Source organism: Periplaneta americana, chromosome 3 (genome assembly GCF_040183065.1).
Source record: "Periplaneta americana isolate PAMFEO1 chromosome 3, P.americana_PAMFEO1_priV1, whole genome shotgun sequence".
NCBI lineage: Eukaryota > Metazoa > Arthropoda > Insecta > Blattodea > Blattidae > Periplaneta > Periplaneta americana.
The window spans coordinates 134,985,603-134,994,737 of NC_091119.1; positions in this window are offsets into that span (position 1 = coordinate 134,985,603).

The following is a 9,135-nucleotide window of genomic DNA, read 5'->3' on the forward strand; positions in this document are numbered from 1 at the left end:
TTTCATGCACGTATCTTCAATAGGTCAGAAATTATATCCATTTTTGTCTGGCAATGTAGCAAAATAAATGAAGTTACTGGAAACTGATAAAAGTGGGCGTGTGATTTAAAAATCCATAGCGCAGGAAGTTTAAAAATGACGTCTCAACTTCCGGTAAGGGCACAAATACCCACAAAATGTTATACAATGCATTCCACACATATCAAAGAGTATTTTGAAGAAAAAAAAATGTTATTTAATTTACCGGAAACAACAATAAAAGTGGGCGAGTGATTTAAAAATCCATAAATCAGGAAGTTTAAAAATGGCGACTCAACATCCGATAAGGGCACAAATACGCACAAAATGTTATGCTATGCATTCCACACATATCACACAGCATTTTAAATATTTTTTTTTTAATTTACTCATTTTTCACCAATAAATACCATCCTCTCCCCTTAATTCGAACATGCTGTTCATGAAATCATTGGGATTTGCTTAATTCCTTTATTAATGTGTAACTGACATGCCCTATTAATTTCTTACAGATTTGAAATAATTTAATTCTGCATGTAATAATTGAAGTCTACACGGGAAAAACAATCAAAGTCACAGTAATTCTCTTAACCCTGCAGTACTTGCGCGGTATATATTTATAATCCACTGCTGTTTATTACGTCATAACATTTCCGCTTTCAATGCTGATGTGAAATTTTCAGTACCTTCCTGTTACAGTTTAGCCCTGATGTCTGCAGTGTTTGCATGTAATTGCGACTTTTTTTTCTATGTAGAAATGTAGGCTATATGTTTTTAGAGCAAATTACAAATGTAATCAGCGCGAGTAGTAATGCCAGCGTTTTCAGCAGGAGGGAAAACAAGAGCATTTTTCTATTTCCTTATTTGTAATTCGATCTATTCCCGTAAGCCGTTCATAAGACATTTTACATGTATTTTTTATTGCTGCAGTTGTTATTTTATCCTGAAATATACGTAAATTATTACGTTAACATATGTGATAGAGTACGGATTTTTAGGTAGTTAAAATGTAATTTTAGGTGCCTGAAATAGGCTTAAAAGTGTAGAAAATAGTCTCTAAAGAACTGGAAATAGGCTCTAAGAAAAAATAATGTCTTCTTTAAAAACATGTTTAAAATCATCAGGAATTCGCTTTCAGAATTTAATAATTTTAAATGTTTATATACCGTTACCACCACTACTACTAGAACTACAAGAACAACAAATATTTAACTAGTTATACATAAACTAAACAATGACATGTGAAAAATATGTTTTAAACATAAATTCAGTATACAAACAAGTCAAATACAATCAATTTTTACCAAGCCTTATCCATTAATGTCCACAATTAGTTTCACAATAAATTACCAATACTTTTTCTAAATTACCAATTAAAAACAATAACGTCTATTACTCAACACAAATTTGTATGTTCCACATCCACTGAAGTAACAGGAGCGTATTTCAATTTTCACACTAGTTGGACAGGAATGTTACATAGTAAATTCGTGTTCTTCCCTTTTAGGATATCTGAAGCAATACGCAGGTCCTCCAATCCTACATTTCTCTGCAGAACTTGCTCCAGTTTATCCCTTACTTTATTTCCAACAAACCCAGGAACACTTTTGATCGTTTCTTGAATATCATGGAATATTCCAATTTGTTCATACAGTGGTTTTCCTCCTGCTTCCAGTGATGCAATAACGTGCACTAGGAAAGTGAAGTGTGACTTTAAAAATGCTAGGTCTCTCTGAAGACCAGAATCTTCCATCACTTCCTTTGCAGAAAAAAATGCTTGCAGACTCGTCTTCTAGACTTCAAACAACATCTTTCACTTCATTAATGTGATCGTTATAGTATTCTGCAGCTTTCAACCATGTTCCCCAGCAGGTCAGTACAAGTTCTGGTGGCAGAGAGACATTGGGCAATTTCTCAATGAAAATCTGAACCCTTGTTGGCGCCTTATGAAAACTTTTTTTACAGTTGAATTCAATTTATTTACATTTGGATATCGTAACCACATATGCTCTGTGACACAATTAACGCACAATGAAAAATGCATTTTGGAATTTAAAATAGGCTACATTTTTTAAATAAGAATGGGTGTTTTGACCTATCAGAGATAAAACATAGCCTACCAAATAGGTCAAAATAGGCTTTGTCGTCAAAATAAGCATTTTTAGGTGCTATTAAAGTATCAATTTTAGGCATAATTTCATACGAAACGTGTACTTGCAAGTTTTTATGAACTTATCTTTTAAGGATTAAAATAGGTTTTTACTTAAAACCAGAAGTCTAGTGATAATACAGACCAATGACTTCCTCATATGAAACAGACGTGTACATGAACCCAATAGTGACTTAAATTTTAGGAGTAGAAGATAATAACTCTAATTATAGTGTAGTTTATAATAACTAGGAATAGAGTTTATATAATAATAACAACAATAGAGTTATTAATTACATAGTTTGCATCATAATATCACACATTACAATATTATATTGACATCACTGTTACAAATAATACATTTCAAATAGAGTCACACTGTTAACTTATATCACAAACGCTTTATTATAATCAGTAAGGTAATGTTACTGTTACATATTTGTTATTTTTAATTGGTTATTTAACGTCGCTGTGTACGTTAATTAGCGTAGATGGCATTGGTAATAGGGAGGTGGCATTTGGCGAGATGTGGCCGAGGATTCGCCATAGATTACCAGGGATTCGCCTTACGGTTGGGGAAAATTAAGAAAAACCCAACCATGTAATCAACTCAAGCGGGGATCGAGCCCGTGTCCGAGCGCAACTCCGGATCAGCAGGCAAGTGCCTTAGCCGACTGAATCACGGCGGTGAGAATTACATATTCATATGTGTAAAATAATTCATAATTATTAAAAAAAAAAAAGAGATGGATTACAAATGTGATCCGCGCGAGTACTAGTGTCACAAATTATGGCGCGAGCACTCAAGGTTTAAGCACAGTCTAATATATACAGGCACGAAGCTCAATACGTAGGGTATATGCATCCATAGATAGTTGCTAACAACTAGAATTGCTACTGTCGCCTCATCACAGACAATGCGAAATAGTACCGGCATAGTTTATTGTTTCTAGTGCCCTCAACAACTCAAGCTTCGTGACTGTATATACTAGACTGTGGTTTAAGGGTGATGTCATCTAATTCAGTATATTACCACAGTCTAGTATATACAGTCACGAAGCTTGAGTTGGAGGGTGCAAGGAACAATAGACTGTGCCGGTACTATTTCGCATTGAGTATAATGAGGAGATATTAGCGATCCTAGTAGTTAACAACTATCTATGGACGCATATTTACTACGTATTGAGCTTCGTGACTGTATATACTAGACCAGGCATGTCAGAAATCAGACTCTGAATGTGCAGTTATGTGCGCGGATCGCCGGTCTATGGGGACTGCATCATTCAAGGGTTGCTCTTACCAGTTCTTAATTGGAGGGGTGTACAATAATCTATTCTGCGCTTTTAGGGTTGGATTAAATAGGCATTTGGACATTATAAACACACTTAGCAGAAGGAAAAAACACGGTTATTATCAGTGTCTATAGTTGACAATTGCAATACAAAAAACTTTAGGCTTACTCAGTTATACTTGACAAAGTAGTGGTTTGCAGAGCATAATTTATTAAATGATTTTTATATAGTATTTGAACAAAAAGAATATTGCAGTAATTTCGAAAGTAACAAAAAACGAACACAGTATTTCATTTTATGTAGTAGGTACTAATTATTTAAAATAATAGACCCTATTCTTTAATTGTTCGTCAAGCATTATTATTTATTGGGACCATTGGTACACAAATGTTAAAGAAAATATACTCCCATTTAATTACCTGCAGTAGGACATTGTGACGTTTTTACACTGAAATAATTTCCTTGCTGTATGTTAATATAAATTAACATTAATATTAATGAATGGTATAAATTAAGCTTAGAATTTAAATTCACGAAATAGAAATAGGAAATTATCAATGTAAAAGTGTAATCGGATTGGATAATTGAAAGTACTCACGTCGTTTGAACGTGGCAACTGTGTAGATTACTATAGTGATCTATTTCGTATTTATTTATATATTTCAGACATAATTCATCTCTCATTGGACTCTACTGAACAAGAGTTCCATAGAATATTATGAAGTTTAATTACTACACTACGTGGTTTCTAACATTATTTTAATTTTATGACTTGTAATATTACATTATAATTATGGAGATGTTTTGTACACCATTAATCTTAAACAGTTTATCTACCACCAATGTAATACAGTTTGATATTGAAATATTGTATAATTGTGCCTGAAGATGCCTGAATGGGCGAAAACGTTTGCAATTTGTAATTCATATATATAAAACTTAATGACCATATAATATAAGTCATTATTTTACATTGATTTGTCATTTGACTGAGTAACAAATATTATATTGTGTTTATATTAATTGACAATCTGAATATTCCATCATGCTTTCTAAGTTATTTATGCCAGGTTTAAAGATTTATTAATGTAAGTATATTAGCATACATAATATAGTGACGTGAGACGGAAAATTTGCCATTATATATTTTTCCAGAAAATTTTTCCGCCTTGCAAATAGTTGCTTACAACCTCAAGAGCCTTAATGTATTCCTCACAATATTCTCATCATTACCAGCTTATGAAATGAAAGTCGTAAGTCGTCTAATTTTAGTACAGACTCTAAAACAACGCCAATGTTAAGTTCGTTTTGCCGTGAGAGTACTGATTAACTTTACTAATCTGATCTAAACTGTCACAACACTATTACCTCGACATGGGCTGATCAAAACCTTTCATTTTAAAATAATTATTGTTGGCTGAGGAAAACATTATAACAATTATGTTATATGATTCATAATTTCCATTTTTCGTTATCTGCGAACTCACTTTATTTATCATAACTCATACACAGACAGCCAAATCAGTACCCGTACTGAAACTGAGTTACTGGAAGAAAAGCTGATATGCTGTTGCATGTTTGTATAGCCCTGTCGCGTTCCTCTCCAAGGCGATTCATTCCTCCAGGTAGGGGAATAGAAAGTGCACATCGCACAGAGACTACAGCACAATGTGCGCGACTGCACTATGTGCAGGGTTTTGACATGCCTGTACTAGACTGTGATATTACTGCAAACTTTAGTGTTTTTCTTATCAAAACTGGTAAAGGGGAATTATCACCACGGATAGAGTCATCCTTTCCTACTTTTCCTTTAAGAACAACAATAAATTTTACAGTAATATACCGAATTAAGCGATGGCATCACCCTTAAGACAATAAAATTGTGGCTGATTGTTTTTCCCCTGTCCTATTCATCAATTAATTTCTCCGAAACATGGTTAAGAGTCTGGCTTACTAATTTTATTACATTTGTCTTGTAGGCTATTTTTTTTCAAGGAATAAATGTGAGAATATCGTTCTGCCAGATTTAGAACCCGTGGTCATTTTATGTCTATTGATTTCAATAGGCCTAAGTGTCTATTATAATTTTGAATAAAAGTTATTATAATACTACCTGTTTATCATACTCGGATAAATTTCTTCGTAAGTACTGAATGCTATTTCAGTAACCTTTGTTACTGACTATGAACAAAATTCTTTGAATTATTTAGGAGAAATGGACAAACATATGGTAAACTCGAAATCACATTATGGGTAGTCAGTTATGCTTGAAATGTTTATTTCTGCGGATACCTTGAAATCGACTTTTTTTTAGCTCACAACACTTTCTTAAATAGCTACTTCTATAATGAGAAAGTAAAATAATAATTTTACATACTTTTTATATTTCTCGGGACTTTCTATCGGGTTGGGGCTGATCTGATAATCACTTTTAAGAGTTAATTATTTTGATAATAGCTAACCGAATGAAATATATTTGACTTCAAGGCCGACATTTGTGATATTTATGACGAACGAAGTAGCTGTATTCTGTCTCAATCAAGAACTTGCTGTTTCTTATACAAACGAAGGGAAGAGGTACTGTAGTTCTTTTTTACCAACTTCAGGATTGGAAACAGACCGATGAGCATACTGTGAGTCTAACTGATGTGCATCAGCAGTAGTGTTTTGTGTGTGTAGCATTGCAGTTACATATCGATGAAAATATTGTCGCGAAATGTCACACGGAGTGTCTTATATTCGAACTAATTTGTATTAATTGCATTTGAATTTAAAGATTTCTGAATGGAATAGGTATGATTGTTTGAAGATTAGAAAGTTAGACCAGCGAATAGGGATTATAAAGAATGGACACTGAGCGAATTTTCCTGTGTTTTGTTTCTCTGTGCGCCAGCGGCTAGTTCCACTTTCAAGCGCTAGAGATAGTGTAATCGAGCATACGCTAAGATAACAATTGAGAATAGAATTAAGGCACAGGATCCAAACATCGCCTACCTTATTGCATAATCCAGTAACGCTTTGCTTCAAATAAATTCAAGTTAACAGCTTTTCCTTATTTCTCAGTGACAAACTAGTTGTAATAATAATATTTCATATTTCAGATATCATAAATTATATTATAAAATAATATAATACATTATAAAATTAAGTATCGAATTCGTTTAATATTTGTATAGGCCTAATAATATAATATAGGTAGGCCTATATGGTTTTACTTCTCGTAAGAGTTTTGTTTTTCCATTTTCAGCACTATCAAATCATTATATATTTAATTGTTGTTGGGGTCAACGTCTGAACTCTCATTATAAAGGAACTCTAGAGTCTAGACATTACAGTTAATGAAGGATTTATTATTTTATGGATCCAATTTATTTTATTTGAGTACATAATGTACATAGATGTATTACTTATATGTGTTATATTTCCGCTGTGTCGACTGCTAGCTGGTGTGATGTCAGCGCCAACTCTAGGGAGAAAGCAGAATCTGACGCTCTAGCTGGCTTGAAGGTCATTGAAATCGGTCCGGCTACATCAAAGGTACCGACGCGAAGTGTCCATTCTTTATAATCCCTATTCGCTGGTTAGACCTACTGTAAGCAGAATGCTATGTGCAGTTCAGTTCAATTTCAAACGCTGCAAAGACAGAGTTTTGCCTCACAATCTGTAGTGGACCAGACGAAAATTGGCATATCTGTAGTCTATTTGTGCTATTTATAAAGTGAATATTTGACTGTTGTTTGAAAATAACTTTTTCATTCCTATTCGTATTTGTTGCTGAACGCATCTAACTCTTCTTGTAAACTTCGATCTGTAGCTGTGTTCTTTATCACCGTGAAACATATGGTTGCAACGTCTCCAGTGTCCCACGTAGCAGAGATTATAATCGAGTGATATTGTATTGTCTTTGAAATTAAATGATATGAATATGGAATTAAGATCTTTACAGGAAAATAGGTACTCATTTAAGTGTAGTTTCTAGTAGTGCGTAACAAATAAGGACGTAATCTGTATAGTGTGGTGTCATAAGAACATTAGTTAGAAATGACTTCATAAAAAGCATAGTTAAAACATGACAATCTTTTCTAAAGTGTTACTTAAATGAAAGTTTTGTTTTTTTTTTCTTTTTAAATTAGCTACTAACATTAAACAATTGTTAAGAGTGGATATCAGAATAACATTATATAGTTCATAACATTTTTTAAAATAGTCAATGTCAAGGGAATGGATGAAGAAAGTTTGTTGTCGGATATCGACCAGCTACAGGAATCAAAATAATAAAGGTATGGATATAATATTATTCTATTTAGTAAATGAGTCAATAATTAGGAATTACCTACTATTTTAAGTCATAATAGAATAACTTCCACAAATATGGGTATAAATGGCGTAATGTTTTTGAAACTCTAGCAAACAAACAAATGGGACGGACGTAAAAATTGGATTTTGGTATGAAAATTTTAAGGAGTTTAATATTATAATATCTTTAGATTAATGCAATAAATATGGTATCCTAAAATACAGTAAAGACAGACTGGTCAACTTATAAACAAAAATTTCAATGAATTTAAATAACATAAATTTGTACAATAAAAATAATATAGACTATACTGTAGTTCTAGCAGAGAAATTAATAACATTTGATATCAAAAAGTAAAGTCAGTTCATTAACAAATGTAAATAAATGCATAATTATCACAACAAATAAAACAGTATTACTAGGTACGAACAAATTTACAAAAATATGGTACTTCGAAATACAGTAAGGGCCGAATTCATAGTCAATACTTATTGTAAGGAAACCCTTAAGCAGTTGGTTATAATCATTCCCAATTGATAAATCCCACTGAAGTGAACACCTCTATTCAAATAAGGTAGCTTGTCAGCTTACTCAAGTGTTTCCTCATATGCATTGTAATCAGATTTGATTCAGTATACAATGAATGATGATTATGATTTTGATGAATTTATAGAGTCCTATAATGAAAATGAAAATGTGTTTATGCAAAACAAAACATATATCAGAGATATGGAAAACTCTTTAGAGATGTAGAATGACCGAGAATTTAAGAGATACCGTTTCAACAAGAACAGTGTTGTGGATATTCTGGTGTCTCTCATTGAAATTCACAATACAACCATGAGGCTTACCGATTTCTCCACTGCTCGAAATACAGGTCTCTTTCAGATTTTATGCTACAGCTTCAGCTAGGTTTACAGCTAGGTTTAAGTGGTATTTTTTTTCGAAAAGTATTCGGTCCCCAACGAAGTGTTGTTTGCACTTTCGTTTGTGTTCTACGCAAGGAATAAGCTGTTACAATTTTCGTAATTATACCACTTCCACTTTGTTTACCATAAAAATAACTGAAAAATAAATTAAAATGATTTACTTACAGTAATATTTCCGCAATGTGCATTAAATTCAACTTTTATAATAATAATAATAATAATAATAATAATAATAATAATAATAATAATAATAATAATAATAATAATAATAATAGGCGAAATGAGGTAGCAGCGTTCAAAACGTGTTAAATGCATAATTTTAGATATTGAGAAAAATGAGAAAATTATGCATCTCAGTAACCATGAGTAATGCAATTCTTTTTTAATATGATTTTCAGGCATATATTCTTTTTAATTAGAACTGAAATTGTCAATAAATTCGTTCAATGA